General features: G+C 41.4%; 1 protein-coding gene across 1 annotated transcript in view; it reads right to left on the reverse strand.

Moving 5' to 3' along the window:
- ddx6 (DEAD (Asp-Glu-Ala-Asp) box helicase 6) overlaps positions 1 to 8,645 on the reverse strand; it is a 47,267-nt gene extending 38,622 nt beyond the window's left edge. Inside the window, exon 1 of the mRNA XM_048562175.2 lies at positions 8,242 to 8,645. The gene's annotated coding sequence lies outside the window, so the exon portion shown is untranslated. The remainder of the gene's footprint in view (positions 1 to 8,241) is intronic.
- Between the last annotated feature and the right edge of the window lie 5,169 nt (positions 8,646 to 13,814).

Genomic DNA, 13,814 nt, shown 5'->3' on the forward strand with positions numbered 1-13,814 from the left:
CTATACCCAAGGTGAAGTGGCCGTCCATTCACCTCTGTCTGGACTTAACTTGACCCCTCTCCCCTAACCGAGTCCAACTCCTCTGCTGTCAAGCTGGAACCATCCGAGCTCAATCTCTACCCTTCTCTCACGCCCAAAACAGGATTTCTCCAGAACACCTAACCTACTCTAAGTAGGTCTGTGCCTTACTGTACCCTGCACCATCCTCAACTAGCCCCCTCTACCCATCTATTATCCTATTCCTACCCAACTGGTACCCTATCTCCTAACCACCTGGAAACCAACCTCCCCAGCACCCGAATATCACACTTCCCTTGTGCATGGTCTTGGTGAAATTAGACTGGACACCAACTCCAGATGTCAGTTCCTATATTGAAATTTGCCACCTCCCCAAAACAAAAACCACACAGTTAAGACATGTTACTGCACACAGAGCCATACAGCCTGGAAAGAGACTTTGACTCAACTTGTCCCTGCCAACCAGATATCCTAAACTGCTCAAGCCCCACTCGTCATATGTATTCCCAGAGGACTTAAATATTGTAATTGTACCAGCTGCCTCCACTTCTTCTGCCAGCTTTCTATGTAAGCATCACCTTCTGCATGAAAAAGTTGCTCCTTAGATCCTTTTAAATCTTTCCCCCTCACCTTAAAAAACTTATGGCCTCCAATTTTGGGCTATCCTATCTAGGGGAAAGACCTTAGCTATTCACCCTGTCTATGCCCCTCAATTTAAAAAACCCTGTATTAAGTCACCCTGAAGCCCCCCATGGTCAAGAGAAAGTAGCCCCAGTTGATTCAGCCTCTCTCTGTAGCTCAAAACCTCCAATCCCAGCAACATCCTCGTAAATCTTTTATGATCCATTTCAGGTTTCACATCTTTCCTATGGCATGGAGGCCAGAATTGAATGCAATATTCCAAAAGTGCCCTAACACATGTTCTGCAGTCATAACATTACATCCCAGCCTCTACATTCAATGCAGTGACCAATGAAGGCAAGCATGCCAGAAGTCTTCTTCACCACCCTGTCTACTTGCAACTGCACCCCAGGCCCCTTTGTTCAAAAGCACTCCCAAGGCCCCACCATTAACTGTATAAATCCTGCCCTGCTCTGAGGCAAGTGGGACTGGAGCCCAGGTCTTTTGGTCCAGAGGCAGGGACATCACTGCCGCACCACAAGAGCTCTGAATAGGTGCCAAGCCAGGCAGTACTTCTTTTGTCAGAATAGATTCATTAAATAGATTTTAATAGATCTTTGGAGCAGATGGAACTTCACTCCACTCCACATCCTCTATCCTAGAGGCTGGGACATTACTGCCCCACAGCTGCCTTATAGATACTTTCTAATCAACCTATTCAGAAATATTGAGCGCGCGAAAGCACGAGAGAGAGAAGGTTGAAGTGAACCTGAGCCCCCTAGTTAGAGACAGGCACACTTCCACTGCACTTGAAGTGTCCCAACCTTACATACTTGCCATCTGATAGTTTCTTGGACTTTTAAATTTCAGAAAATGACAGCTGACTGCTGGGAATTAGGGTTTAGCTTACCCTTGAGAAAGAGAAATATGTCAGATTCCTGAGGAAGACCCAAACAGAATCACCCCTCAGGAAATAGGGCACCCTTTTGTAAAAAGCTCTGGAGATTTTACAGTGTCTGGCAATCTAAGCTTAAGGAGTTGACAAGGTAGATGCTGAGGTAGATTATGCACTCAACAGGAAACTAAGAGCAAGGGATCATCCATTTCAGACAGAAGACAAATTTCTCCTGAGGGCAGTGAATCTGTGGAATTATTTACCATCAAGGTCTGTAGAGGCTGGGATGCTAAGAATTTAAGGTAGAGATGGACAGATTTTTTTAAAAAATAGAAGGAAATTAAGGATTATGTGGAAAGGCAGGAAAGCGGATTATTCTATTTTACCTAATGGCAGAGCACTCAGTGGGCCAGACGACCTACTTCTACTTCAAGGTGTTATGGAGAAGAAATTTAGCAAACTGGACCTTAACGTAGTAATCTCAAAACTACAACTTGTTCCTGCAGATGCTCGAGAATTGAGATAACAACGTGTAGAGCTGGATGAACACAGCAGGCCAAGCAGAGGAGCAGGAAAGCTGACATTTCAGGCCTAGACCCTTCTTCAGAAATGGGGACAACTTGTTCCACTAGGGAGTGCAGAAATTTGGTTCGAGAGGTCTTTAAATTCTTGGGACATTTGGACCCCTCCAAAAAGGAAGTGATTTCTACAGGCAGGCAGTTTACATCTGAACAGAAGAAGTACAACCAAGTTTTTTGGAAAGCATTTTGTCAATGATATTAGAAAGCGTTTAAATCAACTGAGGAGCGACAGACCCAAGAGATACCATCAGAGAAGAATACCGAGGTTAAAAGTTTTAGCAGAGATCCGTAACTCAGGTGGCAGTGAGGTTGTTGACTTGCTCGCTGAGCTGGCTTGTTCTCGTTCAGATGTTCAATCATCTTGCTGGGTGACTGACAGGAGTTTCTGATGAAGCCATTATTCTACTCCGTTTGGAATTTACACTGTTTAGTCCGTTATGGAGAGTACTGTCACTTCCAGTTTTGATCTTTATGGGGTGCAATTCTATATGTTTGTTGATTGAACTATGAGTGGAGAACCATGCCTCTAGGAATTCCTGAGTATGTCAATTTGGCTTGGGCTACCGTGGTTACCTCGCCCCAGACAACCAGATGGCCTTCATTAACTGAGCAGATTATAAACACTCCATTCCCACAACATGCAGAATCAACATGGTTTATAAAACACCATGCCATAAATGTCACAAACATTACATTTGATAGACAGAAAGGAAACTAGCCATCAGAATACACGAACTTCAGCTAGCAGCAAAACGGCATGACAAACTCTCAATAAATCGGTACACTCAAGACAACAAAAGTCATCAATTTAACTGAGACAAGGCAACCATAGTAGTCCAAGCCAAACAGACATGAATGGGAATTCCGAGAGGCGTGGTTCTCTACCTGTATTGCAATCAACAGAATTGGACCCCACATACAAACCCACACAGATCAAAACCAGAAATGACACTACTCACCATAACAGACCAAACAGTATAAATTCCAGGTAGAACAGAATAACACCGCTTCATTGGAGGCTCCACTGATGTTACCTAGCACGGTGACAACACGTCAGAACAAGAACAAGCCAGCTTGGTGAGCAAGTCAACAATCTCAAGGATACCAAAGTGCACAAAATACTGTGAGAATAGGCTAGGACTGAAACACAGAATGGCAAATCAACAAGTAGGTTTTAGTAGGGGAAGAAGGCAATTAACTTTAAAATCACTTATTGTGCACGCAAGTGAATGCACGAAGCCAGGTAAAGACTGGGGAGTTGCAGTCACAGATTTAAACAGAAATAAGATACTGTGGCTCTTACAGAGACTTAGTTCAAGCAAAGGCAGGGTTGCATATTAGGTATTCCAGGATACAAGGTTTTCAGGAAAGAGGAAAGAATGAAAAGTGACAGTGGTGGCAATAATGAATAAGGAGTGTTAAAAAAGAATTGCACTGTGCCCGTGTTTTAAAATACTGCAAGGATAAGTTAAACTACAGACCAGTTCAGCAATCAGGAAACTTGCAGAATTAATTTTGGACCCAAAAAAAAAGTCCCATGTGCGTTAAGTGAATGCCAGCAGAGATTGGTAGAAATCACATTAAATGCATTTACGGGTGTTCTTTCGATGAATTGAGGTGTTTGATGATGATTCTTACCTGGATTCCCTGAAGGTCGGTGATACAGTGCCACCCTAAGAAGTCTGAGTACTAAGTTAGAACTCTTGAAAATAAAAAAACAGACAGTATCAACACGGACAAGAGCGTGAGTGATATGAACGACAGCAACAGTCCATGGATAATTTCTAGGCAGGGGAAGAGGGTTCTTCAGGGACCAGTGCTGGAACTCTTCCTTTTCCGATAGGAGAATTGTGAAGTGCCCAGGGACTAGAGCATAACTTCAAAAGCCCGCAGATGTTACAAAACTGGAACCGTGATAAACCAAGGGCAGTACAGAACTTCAAACACTAATCATTTGCTGTGGATAGATAGGTGATAGATGACATTCTATACTACACAAAGAACATATGAAATGTACAACTTTGAAGTGGATGCAGAAGCAGAGCGAACTGGCAGCATATGCACACAAGTCACTGAAGGTGCAGGACAGCATATAATATTTAGACTTTATTAACAAGGGATAAAACAGGAACAAGGAGTTTATGCTGAACTTAAAGCATTTCAGCTTTAGGTAAAATATACTTTCTAAAAGTGTAGTACTCAGAACTATGTTAAAAGTACTGGTGATATTGCTGAAGAGGTTTACTAGTACAATTCTAGGAATGGAGAATTTTAGTTATGAAGATGATTCAAATTGGGACTATTCTCCTTGGAGAGAAAGCAGAGAGCAGATCTCATTGAAGTATTCAAAGTCTGAGGGATCTGCACAGAGCAAACAGTGTGGAAGTGTCTCACTCACTCATGATTCATTCAAAATGAACAGAGCACAGATGCAAAGTAATAGTACAAGCAAAAGCAACAAGGAGGAAAAGCTTTTACATACTGAGTGGTTAGGGTCTGAAATATACTGTGTAAGCTTCGGGCAGAGGCAGGATCAGGAGAGACATTCCAAAAGGAATTAGAGGATCACTCTAAAGAACACTAGGTGAGATGCTCTTTCAGGGAGCTGGCTTAGACAGAAGCAGGCTGAATGGCCTTCTGCACTGTAACAATTTTGTTATCAATACATGCTTTCCACACCAAGGAAAAATATTAAGTTATACAAATATAACAGAAGATAACTGTTCAGTTCACTGTTTTTGTGCTAGCTCTAAAAAAGTTATTCCACTAACCCTCAACGCTGCCCTTTCCCAAAAAAGTTCTTCCCTTTCAAGTATTCAAACTATCTTGAAAAAAGTTACCAAGTAAAGTTCCATCTCGTTTTTAAACCATTTGTTCCAGATCATCGTAACTCATCTGAAAACATTTCCTTAGATCACTTCTAGTTTTCCCCACCTCCTTTTGCTTACTGACCCAGACACAGCTAGAAATAGTTTATTCACCAAATTCAGTTCTGAACACCACTATTAAGTCTTTCCTTAATACTGTCAAGGAGAACACCAGCTTCTCCACATTACTGACGTTCGAAATCCCTGTTAACTTTTACACCCTCTCCAAGGTCTAAATTTAAAAAAAAGACGAGGAGACACTTATCACCCACCTCTCACTCTAAAAAGCAATATCTCCATTTATCGTCCTGTGACTTTTGGGTCAGTCATATTGTAACAACACTTGATTGGATACTGTAAAATTAAATTCTGACCACTGTCACGGCCACCAGGCAGTTATGATCCGAGTTACTACATGCTTCAGATATTTGGACAACGTACAGCAGGGACCCACTTGATGTACCACTACAAGTGCCTTTACAAGAGCCTCCAAATCCAGTGGCAAGCAAGCCAAACCAACATGCCACTAATCATTTAAAACCAATCTGCTGAGCAGGGCATGATTTTCACACTCGCAAGACCAAACAAAACCACCAGCTCGTAGGAAACCCTGGCATTTGACTGACTAAAAGAATGTTCTTTAGGAGGTCAACAAACCTAACTCAGGAACACAGAGACAGAAGATATCAGGACAGTACGCAAACTTCTGAGCAACTATCTACCTATCCTTCACGCACAAGTTGTTTTGCATGGGACAGAACAGTCAGACTGATCAGAAATGTCAAAATCTATTAAGTTGGAGAAGGAAGAGGAAGCAAGTCATCTTCGATCCAGAAGCACTAGGACAGGACAGCACAGATGCAGGAACTAGGAGCCTTGGTGCCCTCGATTATAACAATACACATGCATATAATACACATATCAAAACAGTGAACAGCCTGGATCTCCTTTCAAAACACAAGCTGGGAGGTGAACTACATGTTTCTATCAAAACCTTTCATCACTTTATATAGTGGACATAGAGAATGATTCTGCTTGGTAGCAAAAAGCATAACTAAAGGCCATCAATATAAGGTAAGTCAAGAAATAGAATATGGAATTCAGAAAAACTCTTGCACGATAAAGGCCAGTACGTGGAAAGCACTACCATACGAGTGGTTGAAGCAAATGATTAGATGTATTTCAGGGGAAATGATAGACGGGCATGAGGGAGATAGACTAGAGAATTACGATAATAGATTTAGAGCAGGTAGAGATGGGAGGTGTCATGGAGAATTAAGACTGCCATGGACTGGTCAGGCCAAATGGCCTGCAGCATATTTTATGTACAGTAAGAAAACTGTTATTTTGCCAGCTTCCAAGTAATCAAATAGCTTGCCATTTTATAATACTGATCTGGACCTAATCATTTTCATCCAATTTACAACAAGTTCGACATTGCATTGGACATAGGTAGTTAACATTATTAAAACTTGCCACTGGCTCTTTTTGCAGTGGAATAGACTAATAACTAGTGTATAAAGGGCAAAGGCAGGTATTTTAAACTGTTTCAATAAGTTGAAACACATCTATACTAAACACTGAATTAATTGCTGACTTTGCGCTACTCCATTCTATTCTATTCTATCCTATCACTTCTGCCTCCAAAATTGAAAAACTTAGTTAAACTGAACAGCATGGACAAATCAGAATGCACTTGTTCAAACAGACTAAGTTAAATAACCTCAAAACAAAAATCATCGGTACAATATTCCAAACATATATCAACCTTCCAAAAATCAAACATGGTTACGTAAGAGGGATTGAACACTCAATTTTTAAAATTTTTTTTAAACAATTAAGAGGATGAGGGTACCACTGGCTAGGCAGCATTTATTGCCCATCCCTAACTGCACAGACAGCAGTTCAGAGTCAACCATATGGCTGTGGGTCTGGAGTCACACATAAGCCAGACTAGGTAAGGATGGCAGTTTCCTTCCCGAAAAGGACATTAAATGTCTTATGTATTAAGCAGGGAGGGAAAAATCAAAGCAGATAATCAACCAATTTTGAAACAAAAAAGTTTGAATTCAACTTCCAAAACCTTGTCAACCTTATTTCCTTCCTTTAAGGTACTCCTTAAAACCCACCTCCTTGCTCAAATTTTACCAATGGGAACTTCTTTGTGCTTTGGTATCATTGTCAAAACAAACGTTCTGGTGCCTGGGGATGTTTTACCACGAAAAAAAGTGATGTACAAGTAGTCACTATTTTTCTAATATTTTGTAACAAATTTATCTTTATCCCATCTACACAAGATTGCATTCACAACATAAAAATCAAGATAGCAAACTTTGGCAATGTAATGTAAACAAATTTAAATGAAAGTTGATAACCGTCCTTAAAAACAACCAAGGGCTGCAGAAACTTCAATTACAAGAACTTAACCTTAACCTTAGCCATTGAGGTAGAATTTCTAGTACAGCTTAGACATTTTTAATTTTAAAAATAAGTTCTATCGCTTGAAATTAAAGAAAGTATCAACATTCCAAACTATTGTTAGCTTTTTATCTTTTTTGGAACAACAGCAAGATTATGATGTTTAAAACCCTAAAGGCCCAACACCATCTGTCACATTGTAGTGACATAAACAGAACGAAAACTGGAACAGAAAAATCTAGCTTCACAGGAGTAAACAAAAATCCACGCGCTTTATTTAATATGCAAGATAGATATTTATGTACTTTTACCAGCCAGCAGACGGAGTGAGAAGCTATAGTTTACAAGAAAGAGTGAAGTGAGGGAGAAAAGGGTCAATATTTACACCAGTTCGCTCATAAAATTCCGGCCGCCTTCTACCACTCCGTCACCCCGAAAAAAAAGGAACAGCCTAAGCTCAAACACTTCCTAAAAAATTCATAAAGAGAAAAACAAGTCTCGACAGCATTATCAGAAATTAAGTAAATTACAATTTTCAGAAGACATTTAACGAAATCTTTCGACATATTCGCGAAAAACGCATAATTTAAAAAAACTGGATTCAAAACACGAAATTTTAAAAGACACGGTCAAACACATTAAAACAAAAAAAAAACGACAAAACAGAGTGTTTGTGGCCTTACAGCAAAGCAACGGCCAACGGAAGAGAGGAAAAAATAATCAACATCCTACGCAGCTTCATAAATAACAGCAGGTAAGCGACCGTTTCCAAAAATAAAATCACATCCTAACTCCTGACACTCGAATAAAAGTGTTAAGAAAAAAACATCATTGAACAAACCCTCGATGGCGACGATTTCTCTCCGACTCTGCTTATGTTTATTCGCTTTTTTTGTCTGCCCGATTCCAATATGGCGTCTTCTCCCTCGGCCCAACGTCATCGGCCGAGCCCGAATCAATCAGTTGACTTTTAAAGCTATCCCACCCCCAAAAAACATCTGGGTTACCTCATCAAACTCAATAAATCAACTACAAACTGTCAGAATTTGTCATCAGTATAAGAATTTAATTTAAGTTTATTGGTGGCGTGTCGGGCGAAATTGTCCTACCACGTGATCTGCCCCCCACCCCATGCAATGTGTGCCTTGATTTTAGCCCAGAGTAATTTGGGAAATTTTTTTTGTTACTGTTGCTCTTGGTCACTTATTTTCCTCTCTTCCCTCCTGGATTTGTCATGGTTTGCTTTGTTTTTTTTTCCTGCATTTGTATCGCTGTTTGCTGATGCTGTTGTTGTTGTTGCAGCAGCAAGTTCGCGCCCTCTCCTGGCAGCTCCATTTTCCATCGAGATGTCGCAAGGATTTGGAAATTGAATCCATCCACGTTGAGTGGTCTCACTTACATGTCCCTTCAAATTCCCCATTCTGTTCGAGTATTCCTGACAATTGCTCGAAGTTTAAAAAAAATGTCGGAGCATGGAATGTTTTGCCACAGGAAGTGTTTAATACGTCTTTTCGAGGTGATTATTTTGAAATACAGATACGAGGACTATTTTGGAATGGTTGGCTTTATTTTGTACCATGAGCTCTGATTTGATAACTACCCCTCTGCTTCCCTCGGCTACACTAGCCACAGTTAAACAACACCATAATCTTATATTTTTTTGTACATTCATAGGTTGTGAGCACTTACTGGAAGTTCTTTATTCAAAGTCCATTCAGGAAGCATAGGCATTTAGCTGAGTGTAAATGCCTTGAGGAGAACCATTTTGCCTCCACAAAGTGTGAGGCTGGATGAACCCAGCAGGCCAAGCAGCATCTCAGGAGCACAAAAGCCGACGTTTTGGGCCTCGACCCTTCATCAGCAAATGCAAATGCTTTTCTGATGAAGGGTCGAGGCCTGAAACGCCAGCTTTTGTGCTCCTGAGATGCTGCTGGGCCTGCTGTGTTCATCCAGCCCCACACTTTGTTATCTCGGATTCTCCAGCATCTGCAGTTCCCATTGGCTCTGACTCTAGTATAAGCAAGGCAAATCTTCATGAACCACCACAGGTGGAATGTGGTCTGAGCAGCTATTATTATTATTATTATTATTATTCACAACATCTTAGTATTTTAGTTTAATTCCCCTCCCACCCTATCACTGCAGAGTGGACTTGCATTTATATAGTGCTTTGCATGATAATCAGATGTCTCATTGAGATTTGCAGCCAATTACAGCCTAGTTCCTGACAGATGCAACATGAGAAATGAAGCAGTCAGTTTTTACATGGCAACCTCTACTAAACAGTTTTCTGATTTTGTGTTATTCTTCAATGAGACGTGAGCATATTTGTTGCCCTGCCCTTGAGAGGATGACGGTGAGCGCCTTCTTGAACCTTTGTAGTCCATGGGATGTAGATACCCCCACAGGACTGTTAGGAGGGAAGTTCCATATTTTTGACTCAGAAAGAGTGAAAGAACAGTGATATTGTTTCAAGTCAGAATGTTGTATAGCTTGATGTGAAATTGAGGGTGATGGTGGTGTTCCAGTGCATCTGCTTGTCATTCTGGATGAGGTCTTATGTTTGGAAGGTGCTTTCAAAGGAGGCATAGCCACCTGATGCAGTGCATCTTTGGGATGGAATATAATGCTGCCATTGTATGTCTGCACTAGAGGGAGTGAATTTTAAGGTGATGGATTGTGTACTGATCATACTGGTACTTTATCTTGGGTGGTGTCAAATTTCTTAAGCTGTGTATTTAGGCAAGTGAACAGTGTTCCATTACACTCCTGGATTGTATCCTGTAGATGGTAGGTAGACTTATGGGAGTCAGGAAGTAAGTCTCTTGGCACAGAATTCCCAGCCTCTGACCTGCACTTGTAGCCCCAGTATTTACACAGTATCTAGTTCATTTCTAGTCATTGGTAACTCCCAGGATGTTGATTTTTACCCTCGTGTTAAAATTCTTCTCTAGCTTGTTGATCACTATTTATAATGTGTTCCAGCTCCACAAGTCCTCTGAGGTAATGCAAGCTTAATTCTGATTTTTTGAGGATCCCTGATTTTAATCACACCACCATTGGTGGCCATACCTTCAACTGCCAATCCCTAAGCTCTGGATTCCCTCCACATCCATCTACCCACCTCTCTACCTTCCTCGTTTAAGTCACAAGTTAAAAACTATATCTTTGAAGTTTTTGATCATTTCCCTAAGTAACTCATACTATGTTTCACTGTTATATTTTATGAAATGTCTCGGAATGTTTATTATATTACAACACCACATAAATACAAATTATTGCTATAACTCTATGTCAGTGTGGCCTAGCTAGTTGTAGATATTTTAATCAACCTGTTCTAATCTGGTGACAAGGGTAAATAGGGTGGTCAACAGCACTTTAAACTAGTAAGTACGGGGGAAGGGAGGAGTGAGCGTACAGGGAAGCAAAACAGCATGTCTGTAGGTGGACGAAGCTTCAAGAGAACTGAAGAGCTGTTAGTAATGGAGGTGATAGGACTCAGAAAAAGGGTGCAAAACCTGGCATAAGGGCACTTTATCTGAATGCTTGGAGCATCCGAAACAAGGTGGGTGAATTGGTGGTGCAAATCATGGCAAATGGGTACGATTTAGTGGCCATTACAGAGACACGGTTGCAGGATGGTCATGACTGGGAGTTAAATATCCAGGGCTATCAAACTGTTCGGAAGGACAGACAGGAAGGTAAGGGAGGTGGTGTCTCTCTGATTTTTAAGGATGAGATCAGGGTGGTAGTGAGAGATGATATAGGCTCTACTGAATAAAAGGTTGAATCCATTTGGGTGGAAATTAGGAATAGCAGGGAGTATAAGTCACTGATAGGTGTGGTCTATAGGCCACCAAATAATGACATTGTGGTGGGGCGAGCAATAAACATAGAAATAGCTAATGCATGTAAAAATGGTACAGCAATTATCATGGGGGATTTTAATCCACGTATCGATTGGTCAAACCAGGTCAGTCATGGCAGCCTTGAGGAGGGGCTCAGAGAATGCATCCACGATAATTTCTTTGAACAATATGTAATGGAACCTACGAGGGAGCAAGCTATGCTAGATCTAGGCCTGTGCAATGAGACAGGAATAATTAATGATCTCACAGTTAGAGATCCTCTTGGAAGGCACAATCATAGTATGGTCAAATTTAGATTAATTCCCTACAGTGTGGAAACAGACCCTTCTGCCCAATAAGTCCACACTGCTCCTTGGAGCATCCCACCCAGACCCATCCCCCTATAATCCACACACCCTGAACACTACATGGCCAATCCACCTAGCCTGCACATCTTTGGACTGTGGGAGGAAACCAGAAGGACCCGGAGGAAACCCATGCAGACATGGGGAGAATGTGCAAACTCTGCACAGACAGTAACCTGAGGTTGAAATCGAACCTGGGTCCCTGGTGCTGTGAGGCTGCGGTGCTAACCACTGAGCCACCAAGCTGCCCTAAAATACAGATTTAAAATACAGATGGAGTGTGAGAAGGTTAAATCCAGTGCCAATGTCCTGTGCTTAAACAAAAGAGTCTATGATGGGATGAGGGAGGAGTTAGCTAAGGTAGAATGGAAGCAAAAACTTTATGCTGGGTCAATTGAGGAACAGTGGGGGACTTTCAAATTGATTTTTCGCAGTGCTCAGCAGAAGTATATTCCAGTGATAAGGAAGAACTGTAGGGAAAGAAATAGTCAGCCATGGATGTTTAAGGAAATAAAGGAAAGTATCAGATTAAAAAAAACATACAAAAAAGCAAAGAGTAGTGGGAAACTAGTAGACTGGGAAATCTTTAAAGGTCAACTGAAAGCCACAAAGAAGTTATAAAGAAAAGTAAGATAGATTCTGAGAGTAAAATAGCTCAGAATATAAGAACAGGCAGCAAAATATGCATGTCGTAAAAGAGTGGCAAAGGTAAACATTGGTCCTTGAGAGGATGAGAAGGTCAATTCAATAACTGGAAATGAGGGAATAGCCGAGGCAGTTATTTTGTGTCGGTCTTCACAGTGGAAGACACAAATAACATGCCGAAAACGAAAGGCAAAAAGGTTATAGCAGGAGAGGACCTTGAAACTATCATTATCACTCAGGAGGCAGTGCTGGGCAAACTAATGGGTGCTAAACGTAGACAAGTCTCCTGGACCTGATGAGATGCACCCCAGGGTACTAAAAGAGGTGATGGGGGAAATAGTAAATGCACTAGTAATTATTTACCAAAATTCACTGGACTCTGGGGTGGTTCCCACAAATTGGAAAACAGCCAATGTGACAGCACTGTTTAAAAAAGTGAAGTGGACAAAAAGCAGGTAACTGTTGACCAGTTAGCTCAACTTCTGTATTGGGGAAAATGCTTGAATCTATCATTAAGGAAGAAATAGCAAGACATCTGCATATAAATTGTCCCATTGGGAAAACCCAGCATGGGTTCATGAAGGGTAGGCCATGTTTAACTAATTTAGTGCAATTTTTTGAAGACATCATTTGGATGGTGGACAATGGGGAACCTGTGGATGTGGTGTATCTGGAGTTCCAGGAGGCTTCTGACGGGGTGCCACACCAAAGGCTGCTACATAAGATAAAGTTGCACGGTATTACATGTACTATATTGGCGTGGATAGAGGATTGGTTGACGAGTAGAAAACAAGAGTAGGGATAAATGGGTGTTTTTCTGGTTGGCAGTCAGTGGCCAGTGGTGTGCCTCAGGGATCAGTGTTGGGACCGCAATTGTTTACAATTTGCGTAGATGATTTGGAGTTGGGGACTGAGTGTGGTGTGTCAAAATTTGCAGATGACACTAAGATGAGTGGCTCAAGCAAAGTGTGCAGCAGACACTGAAAGTCTGCAGAGGAATCTCAGTTGTCTAAGTGAGTGGGCAAAGGTCTGGCAGATGGAGTACGATGTTGATAAGTGTGAGTTCATCCATTTTGGTAGGAATAACAGCAAAGTGGACTATGCTTTAAGGGGTAAAAAATTGCAGCATGCTGCTGTGCAGAGGGACTTGGGTGTCCTTGTGCATGAATCGCTAAAAGTAGGATTGCAGGTGCAGCAGGTAATTAAAAAGGCAAATGGAATTTTGTCTGTCATTGCTAGAAGGATAGAGTTTAAAAACAGGGAGGCAATGCTGCAGCTGTATAGGGGCCTAGTGAGGCCACACCTGGAGTACAGTGTGCAGTTTTCGTCTCCTTACTTGAGAAGAGATATACTAGCACTGGAGGGGGTGCAGAGGAGATTCACTTGGTTGATTCCAGAGTTGAGAGGGTTAGATTATGAGGAGAGACTGAGTGGGCTGGGATTATACTCATTGGAATTCAGAAGAATGAGGGGAGAACTTATAGAAACATATAAGATTATGAAGGGAATAGATAAGGTGGAGGCAGGGAGGTTGTTTCCACGAGCAGGTGAAACTA

The sequence above is a fragment of the Stegostoma tigrinum genome, chromosome 32 (assembly GCF_030684315.1).
Source record: "Stegostoma tigrinum isolate sSteTig4 chromosome 32, sSteTig4.hap1, whole genome shotgun sequence".
Lineage (NCBI taxonomy): Eukaryota > Metazoa > Chordata > Chondrichthyes > Orectolobiformes > Stegostomatidae > Stegostoma > Stegostoma tigrinum.